General features: G+C 34.6%; 1 pseudogene; it reads left to right on the top strand.

Moving 5' to 3' along the window:
• Positions 1 to 9,373: 9,373 nt before the first annotated feature.
• Positions 9,374 to 10,098, top strand: part of LOC109374085 (synaptophysin-like protein 1 pseudogene) — a 2,659-nt pseudogene continuing 1,934 nt past the window's right edge.

Below are 10,098 nucleotides of genomic sequence, written 5' to 3'. Positions count from 1 at the left end.
GAGAGAGAGAGAGAGAGAGAGAGAGAGAGAGAGAGAGAGAGAGAGAGAGAGAGAGAGAATATTTGCATTTGCGAGCTTTCAATATTTTGGACCCTGGCAAGCAAGCGGAGTTGAGTAATCCACATCCTAGAATAGTCACAGGGCCCACTGAAGCACAGGAGGCAATTTACTTTCCTGGCAGGATCCCTGAGAAACTACAGACCAGGAATGGAAGCAAGAGTAATAATTAGGATAACAGAAAGGGAAGTAACTAAAAATCTCTATATGGAATAGTGGCCAGTAGTGAGCCTTGTCAACTTCAGTCAACTGTGTCTTATAGATCGCATGCTCCCCCACCAAATAAACATAGAATTAATAAATGGGGGAGTTTGGGGAATTTTTTCAAAATTTCAGTAGCTAGTATGGATTTAGTCTCCTCCTCAATTTATATGTCTCCCTATTCTAAAATTAGGGAGGTCTGCTTTGTAATGTCCAGCTACCCCAGGTCCCCCAGGGGAACGATAAACAGAAACTAGTATGGATTTGTAAGATACATAAGCATTTCCTCTTGATTATAAAAAATACTAGTTATTACCTTAATAAAATATTGGGTTGTCGGAAAAGTCATGACATATTTTTGCAACAAAAAACATAGAAAAAATACATCATGACTTTTCCAACAACCCAATATAAGAGTTATTGTATTAGTCAGGGTTCTATAAGAGAAACAGAGCAGAGAACAAAATCATACATATAGTATATATAAAATTATTTCAAAGAATTGGCTTACACAATTGTTAAGACCTGTAGCAAGTCTAAAATTTATGGGCAGTCCAGCAGACTGGAAACTCGAGGGCAGAAGCTGAAGCTGCAATCCACAGCCTTCTTTGGGAAACCAATTTTGTTCTTACTGCCTCCTAAATGACCAGATAATATCCAATCCGCTTATGGAGGATAACCATTACTAAGAGTGAATGGACTGTCCATATTAGCCACATCTACAAAGTATTTTCACAACACCTAGATTTGTAGTTGATTGAATAGCTGGTAACTAGAGTTTAGCACTATGGACCATTAAACTAACCATCAACAGATATCCTACAATCATACTTGATTGTTAATAAGGAAAAACAATTCCTAATGGTAGGAGACGTTAGAGAAATTGTAGCCTGTATACATTATCTGATTTAATCCTCGTAAGAAGATTGTTAGGCAAATGCTTTTACCATGCCCACTTCATAGATGAGAATTATGAAATTGATAGACATGAAGTAAATTTCTCAAGATCAGAGTAGCTAATAAATATTCATCCACAATGGAGAGCAGTGCTGTCTGCTTCTAAATATCTTTTTGTTAAAGACATTGTCATAACTCATCACACACACAAAAAGATGTGTTTGTTCATACACTTAGTTTAGACTGTCTCAACCGAATTTAGCTGATATTTAGTGAGTACTGCTGCGTGCCAGTGGTTATGGACATGAAGCACCATTCCATGGTAATTAAAGCTTGAGATCTGGAGCTGTATTTTCTAGATTGAATCCCAGCATTTCTTCTCATAGTGCTAGGACCTTGGGGAAATAAGTTAATCTTTCATTTATTCATTAGTAAATCAGATAGGAACAGCATCTACTTCATGCAGTAATGAGGGTTAAATGAGTTAATGCATGTAAAGAACTACGTATTCAAAAAATGAGCACAGGATGTGAGTGAGCTTTTATTGCTCTTATGCTGCTGTTATTATCCTTTCAGCTACAACTTAATGAGTTGTGTCTATGTGCCAGACAATCTACTGGGTACTAACACTCAAAAACAAAATGGCTGATCTGTTGTTCACAGCCTATTAAACTTCTCTTATTCAACATTTTTATAATCTTCACTTAATAAAGCTTCAGATCATAATTTTTGAGTGCATGAAATTATTATTCTTTTTACTTCTTCCTTTCCTTTAGGTCTTAGACATTACAGATAAAACTGCAAATTTTGAAAACAGAAAACATTCTGTAAGTCATTTTGGCAACCAATCTTTATCTGACCTGAACTGACATGAGGCTATTTATAGAGTCCTTATTTATCTCACTAGTGTGAATGTTCATATATTTTGCTGAAGAAAAACTATTGTTTGATTACAGGGTATGCTTCTTCAGGTCCTGCTGAAGTATGATGTAACATTTGGTATGTGTCTGCTTTTGCACATCTAATGTCAAAATTACTTTAAATTATGAACATATGTGGTCCTCAGGGTTTGGGGTAATGAATTGTGGAGGTGTATCTGAATTTACAGAGTGCTTATTTTGTGCCATACTGAAACTTCAATAAGAAATATAATTCTAATGTACTAATAGAAAACAATTTTTTAAATTAGGTAAGATAAAATAAGATAAAATAAATATTTTCAGGTTGTGAAATGTTGAAAAATAGATGTTGGGTACTTTAAATAGGGATGTCAAGAAACACCTCAGTAAATGAGAACTATATAACCACAGGAAATATTTTCTATGTTCAAGTTTTTAACAAATAAAAAAATTGATATTGAATTTGGTGAATGTAAAATTTTAAAATTGTGCAATTATAATTAGAGAACTGATCCCATATCAATTTTGTCTTCCATAGTAAGCATTCTTTCAAAAGGGGTACTCTTAACAACAATACAGAGCTTCTATACTGATGTTACAAAGTCATAAATATTAAACAGTGTATAAAAATGTATAAACCAAGACTTTAAGGCAATTTCTAAGTTCAATAAAACTCATTAAAACCAGCAGTTATTTAAATAGAGAGAGCAATTGTATTCGTTAGGTATATATAAACAGACAGGGTCTATTACACAGATAGAATAATGCCATTGCAAGGCCAAAGGACATTCTTTTACTTAGTACTCCAGTGTCCAATGTAAGAATTATTATTCAGATTATTACATCTATTTAAACCAATTCAAATGCCACTCCATCTGATTAGTGCAGTGGGTTAGAACAAGGTACTGTTACCTGTGGTCACAGGTTTGGTCTCAGGTTAATGTGGAAACCCGCATTGCCAGCTTGCTTAAAATAACATGATTGCACTGCAAGAGGTTGCAAGTAGAATGAAGCACAACTGATAAATATCTTAATACAAGTCCATTATATTTTCATAAAAAACAACTTAAATGTTTTTCTGCAAAATGAGCACAATGATGGCATTTTGCTTTCACAACTGGGAACATTTCAAGGAAATGTCTGGAAGTAAGCTTTATCTCAGTTTACTAGATAAGCCATTAATTTTTACTTCACACACACACACACACACACACACACACACACACACACACACACACACACACGCACTATCTTACTCTTATCTCCTCTTGTGGATGCCTGAAACCACAGATAATACCAAAACCTATATATATACTGTTTTCCCTTATACATTCATACATATGATAAAGTTTAATTTATAAATTAGGCATACTAAGAGATTAACAACAATAACTGATAATAAAATAGACCAGTTACAACAATAAACTGTAATTAAAATCATTTTGAGGCAGAATAACTAACCTAGGGAATTGACCTCCCCCTCCAAGATACAACATGAGGCATCTCCCTAGTCCTGGTTTCACAAGAAACTGTATCCAGAACCCGCAGCCAGAGAAAAACAAGAACCAGTTTTATCCGGCAGGACCAGTGTCCCTGACTGAGGCCTGACCTTCAGCCAATTTCAATGTCATTGTCATTCCATTTACATTGCATTACTGTGACCTGATGCCATGATGGTTCCGAAGAAACCAAATAAAGTCAAAAGAGCAAGAAACTGAGGGCTCCACTTCCTGGGAGGAGACAGGAGGCAAAGCAACGCCCTCCCCAGGAGGGATAAAAACCCGTGATCAGGACTTCCTTGGCGCAACTCGGCCTCTGAGTTGTCCCGCACTTGTGTCTCAGGTGTGTACTTTCTCTTTAATAAACTACCTGCACACTTCCCTATGACAGTCAATTTGATTACCTAAAAGTGACTGACTGGTTGGTAGCTTATAACGTGGATACACTGGACAAAGGGATGATTCACGTCTCAAGCTGGACAGAGTGAGACAGTGCAAATTTTTATTATGCTCTTCAGAAATGCATGCAATTTTAACTTACGGAATGTTTATTTCTGGAATTATCTTTTTAATATTTTTGGATCACAGTGGGATGTGGGTAACTGAAACTGCAGAAAGAGAAACTCTGGACCTCAGAGAGCAACTATCTGAGCCTCAATTCTTTTAGCTCTAGGACTTAATATTCACTCTACGAGCTTTAGAGTTTTTGTTTGTTTTCCTTATGATAATGCATTTATTATAAAAGCTTATTATCTTCAATGTATAAAAAGTAATTTATATTTACTTCATGTTTAACATAAGTGTTTGAAGTATATTAATTATTAAAACCTCATGGTATCCCTATGACCTATAAGTCCTCATAAACCAGCTTTAATATTGGTCCTATTTTATGGATGAGGAGAGAAGAAACTGAGATATCAGAAGAATTTAAGCAACTTGTTCATGGATACATCACACATAAAGGTAGAACCGTGCAATGAACCCAGGAAACCTAGTCCTAGACTCAAGTTTTTGGTTATAATTGTATAGTACACTCAGGAAATTTCAGCCTATAATTCTTTTTAAAAGTATAGATATTAGAAAATCCTTTGTGGGTAAAACACACAAAAATTGACCAAATATAATGAATATTATGTATTAACCTACATGTTTACTATTTTTCTTACTTTTCATTTCCTCTGGTGGGTTTGAGTCTAGTACCATTTTATTGCCTTACACAGCCTTTATCCTGCATTATCATTGTCATATATGTTTTTATATAAGTCCAAGAGTACAACTTAACAATTACTTTTTATGCAGTCCTTTATTAAATCTATTAAGAAGGAAAAAAAGAAAATGAGTACATTTGTAGGTTACTGTCTTGTAAGAATCTATGCAATTACCTTTACCAGTGGTCTTTATTTCTTTGCTTGGATTTGAGTTATCACCTCATGTAACAAGTGTATGTGCTATACTTAGAATTTTTAATATTTTTTCGAATCATTCGTGTGTTTTTTTTTTAATTCCCACATCAATTGAGGTATACTTTTAGGTAATTGTCTTTAAAAGTTTATGTGTTTCTTAAGTATCTGGAAATGTTATGAAATCGCATATGATTTGTTTTCAATTTTTCTATTATAACTCCATAGACACTCCTCTCTTTTATGTATGAAAAATCTAAACTGAATTGGTTCTCCTGTAACTACTTTTCCTATCTACAAGCTTTTAATTTTTTAATCTTTTTAATTAACTTATTATCTATAACTTGTGTATTTATTTAACTACATTCACTATTTTTGTCTTATCACAGTATGTTCACGCTGCACACTCAGTTCTTACCCCAATCCAGAATCATTTTTCTTTTATAACAGTGATTACCTCTTATTTAATTAAATAGGGCTTTCTTCACAATTGACTCTGTTTTATCATGAATTGTTTTCCCCTCCCTACATATCTGTCACCTTTCCTTCTTCCTTCATAGATTTATGTTTTATTTCATTATACCTATGCTGCCTATGAATGTAGCTTTTATTTTTTCATGTTTTTATGTTCAATTTTTGCTTCTAGCACTTATTTCAATTATATTATTATATGTCAATTCACATTATTTTATGGACAAGAAACTGAAATGAAACAGATAAGGTAAGTGAAAAAGTAGATTTATCAGAAGCATGTTTGGACAGCTTAGAATTTCAGGAATAAAGGAACTCTAGGGGACTTAATTAATAACCATCCCAGTATCAAATGACAACTATCAGAGTTCATGCTTCTTTATTTGAAGTTTATGCCACCTTAGGAAAAAATATGTTTGAACAAAATTGGGTCCTGTGCCTGTACCTTTGAATAAATAAATTGTGCTCAGAGAATGTGGCCTGCCTTACTGAAGGAATGTTTCTAAACTTGGAAGTAGTATGCGGCTAAGGTGTTATAAATTGGCTATAATTAAATTGTTCCATTATTATTTAATTGCTTCTATTTTTATTTCACCATGGCTTTCTCTTTATTGGGTGAGAAATGTGATGTTTCATGAATATGAGGAAGAAATCATGAAATTTTTGTTTGTCAGGCACAAAAAGTAGATATATTCTATTTTATTTTAGTTTCTAGTAGAAAATACATTCTATTCATTTACTTATTTCATACTTATAAGTATCTTTAATGAAACAGGTACTCAGTCATAGGATCTAACTACTAAATCTTCTCCTTTTTATAATTTATATTCTAATTTCAGAATTCACTTTTTCTGAAATACATACACATAGATGAATATTTCCTAAAGAGAGGTAGAGTGTGATAGACGTAATACATTTTGTAGGAGGAAACTTTACCAAATTAAAAAAGGAAAATTCTAACATATTCTTTGACTAAATAAATGGGTCATAGGCTTAGAATTTGCATTAATAATACATTTTGGTGTACAAATCAATCTTGATTATAAGCTTGGTCTTAATCTTTCTGTGTAACAAAATTATGCTGAAATTATGATTATTATTAATGCTGTAGTACAGATAACAAGTGGAAGTTCAGAGAGATTTAGTTTACTTGGTCAATATTATAGAGATGATACAAAAAATGAAAAACAAGATACTCTTCTGAAAAATTACTCATGTGCTTCTTATACAAAAATATTGTGGGGTTTTTTTTGTTTTGTTTTGTTTTGGTTTTGGTTGAACTCTGTGGTTCCAGTTTTCATAGTTGATTTGACATTATTTGAGTCTTCCACACTATGCCAAGGCACCTAACATAGTAAGTCTATAATTATAAAGTGAATATGTAAATTCAGAAAATTATTTTTTAAAATCAGTTATGGACAGCAATAAAAAGGGAATAGTAAAACAAAACACAATACTTTGTAATAGAAGATTTTAACGTCGATTTCCCACTTCTCTTTTCTACATAGAAATAGCCAGAGCCTAAGCTACTTTCCTGAATGATTTGGATTTGACTAAAAGTAGTTTGTTTGTTTTTTAATGTATTATTATTGCTGGAAATTTAAATTATTATGTGAGAAATAAATAAAGAAATATCCATTTCTGGGGTTGGGAGTGTAAAAGTGGAAAGAAAGGCATATTTAAACCAACATCCCTTATCCTTGCCGGAAAGCAAATTTAAGTTATAATGAAACAAATTTTAATTTAAATTAAAGAAATATGTGTTATATTAATTTGACATTGTAAATAACTAATAGAATAATAAGCAACTCTGTTTATTTTTATATTTTTAATCCTTTTTATGGGAAGATTTTAAAATGCATGCACTGTATTGTAATAACTTCCCAAATGTCTCCCCATTAATGTTAAAAACACTATTGACTGAATCATGTCATAAAAAAGACATATCACCCTGCACATGATGTGTACAGGACTTTTCATCCTTGTGCTAAACGTTCTCCTTGTATTTCTACTTTCTTAGTTCTCCTGCCTTTTTATAGTCTTTTCCATACTTGTCATATTTCAAGTTGTGTCTCTAAATCCAATCTCGATACATTTAAAAAGTACTGCTATTAAATGGGCACACAAAATAAAACAAACAAATAAAAAGGCTTCAAATAAGCTTGAACTGTTTAAGAATTTTGATAGAGAAATTTTTTCTGGAAGCTATTATCATATCTTTTCTACTTACTTCTTGTTTCCAAGATACATTTTAATATTGAGGTTGTTGACAACTTAATTACTAGGGAAGTGAAATGTAATTTTTCCAATTCCATTTTTGCTAAACAATGTATAGATAGCTCTTTAAAAGACTGTCTTCTGATTCAAAAATCTCAAGCTGAGAATACAATGAAATTTTCCTATAAAGTACCCCAAAAAGACATTTTAGATATACAAATGTAGAAACCTGGTAAAGAAATAAATAGAAGGCATCTATGAATTAAGAGAGTGGTAATGATGTCAGAGAGGTGAACAGGGCTACCAGAGGCCACACTAGACAACAGAGGACACCTGAGATGCGTGCTTCAAATGAGACAATTCTAAAAAGCCATCCCAACTCCAGAGCTTCACATAATTCAGCTGAGGCTTCTGCTGCAATTGCAAAGCAGTTCAAACTCTCTGTATCTTCAAAATATTGAAAGGGAAAAAAAATGTCAACTCACAATTCTATATCCAGTGATTTATTTTTTAAATGAAAGTGAAAAAGTGAGGATCTACATATTTTGTCTACTTACTTTTTTGACAAATTCCAGAACTCTGTGTAAGCAGAAAAAAGGACTCAAAAGGACTCAACTGAAGACACAAGATATGAACTGAACTATAGCTGCCCCACTTAGCATGCTAGATAATGAGCAAAGCAGATGGACTTCTGTAAAAAATACATACTTGCTTGGAGGAGGTGAGATGCAGAGCTATACAGGTGGGTCCCTGAATTTGAGGCTTTTAGCCTATGTCTGAGTGAAGTTTGTTTGGCAAGCAACATGACCTGAGTGTGCAGGTATAAACACACAGATATCCTGTTCTGGAGTATCAGCTAACTCTAATCCAGTAGGTACTATGAATGCTGAAGAGGATGGTGGGTGGGTGGAGTGGAGGTGGGGGGTGGCCCTGGAAGAATAAGAGGTGGAAAAAAAGAACCCTTCATTTCTGTTTTCCCATATCCTGACATATTCCCAAACAATGAATATGCATAGTAGACTCAAAGTGACTCAGGTAAAATAAAATTGAAAGAGAAAAAGATCTGAACTAAGGCAGAGTTGCTACCCTAAAACAGAGTTTTTGTTCAAATGTAGCCATCAAAATTACCTACTAAAGTCAAGTAACACTCATTTTATAAACATAACAGGATTCACAATCTTGACAATTTGACAATATATGTCCAGGATATAATCCCAAAGTATCCAATATACACATGGGATATCATAGATGATGGTGGACTAATGTTAAATGCACCAGTGAATAGCCTCAGTTATTAGCTGCTATGCCAAACAGTATTTTTCTAGATTAGATCAGTACAGTTTCTGGTGCTTAATATGTGCAGTTCTTTTAAATCCTAATCAAGAAAGCAGTTGACATTTACCTGGGAAAGACAGCAGTTCACATTCAATATGTGCCACAGAGCTGTTAACATTCATGGGATCACAACATAGTCCCCAGAATCCCTGATCTTAATATTTTCCAGCATATTCAGGTGGTCCACTATGCTGAAGATGTGATACTAACTGGAGGAGCTTAAGCAGGGGCAGCAAGCACTCCTAATGCCCTAGTTAGACACGTGCATATGACAGGGTGGGAGATAAACCCTATAAATTTCAAGGGCATGACACCTCAGTGCAGGTTTTAGGGTTAGGGAATGACAAGACTGCCTACTAAGGTAAAAGTAAAGGACAACATGGTCGGTCCCCCTCTGCCTCCACCCCGCTGTCCTGATTGTCTCTCCCTCCTTCCCTCAGAGGATGTCCTCCTTCCAGCTCAACCTCAACCCGCTCAAGGAGCCGCTCGGCTTCATCAAGGTCCTCGAGTGGATTGCTTCTATCTTTGCTTTTGCCACCTGTGGAGGTTTTAGGGGCAACACAGAAATTCTAGTGAGTTGTCCTAAAAGTCATGAAAATAAAACGATTACAGCTTCTTTTGGATATCCATTCAGGTTGAATCAAGCATCGTTTAAGGCACTTCCAGATGTAAATGTGTGTGGTATTGACTGGAAAACTCAAGTCCTTATTGGCGATTACTCTTCCTCTGCGCAATTCTACGTGACGTTTACAGTCTTTGTCTTCCTGTACTGCATTGCTGCCCTTCTGCTCTATGTTGGTTACACAAACCTGTATCGGGATAATCGCAAACTTCCCATGGTTGACTTCGTTGTGACTCTCGTAGTCACTTTCTTGTGGCTGGTGAGCACTTCAGCCTGGGCTAAAGCTCTTACAGACATTAAAGTAGCCACAGGTCACAATATCGTCCAGGAGCTGGGGCCTTGTAAACAGGGAGTGACGTGTTCTTTTGTCTCTGTGACTAGTATGGGATCCCTAAATGTATCTGTGATCTTCGGCTTTCTGAATATGATACTTTGGGGAGGAAATGCATGGTTTGTGTACAAGGAGACCAGCTTACACAGTCCATCGAATACTTCTGCTT

This window comes from Hipposideros armiger, unplaced genomic scaffold (genome assembly GCF_001890085.2).
Source record: "Hipposideros armiger isolate ML-2016 unplaced genomic scaffold, ASM189008v1 scaffold_785, whole genome shotgun sequence".
NCBI lineage: Eukaryota > Metazoa > Chordata > Mammalia > Chiroptera > Hipposideridae > Hipposideros > Hipposideros armiger.
This window is presented reverse-complemented; position numbering and strand designations above follow the sequence as displayed.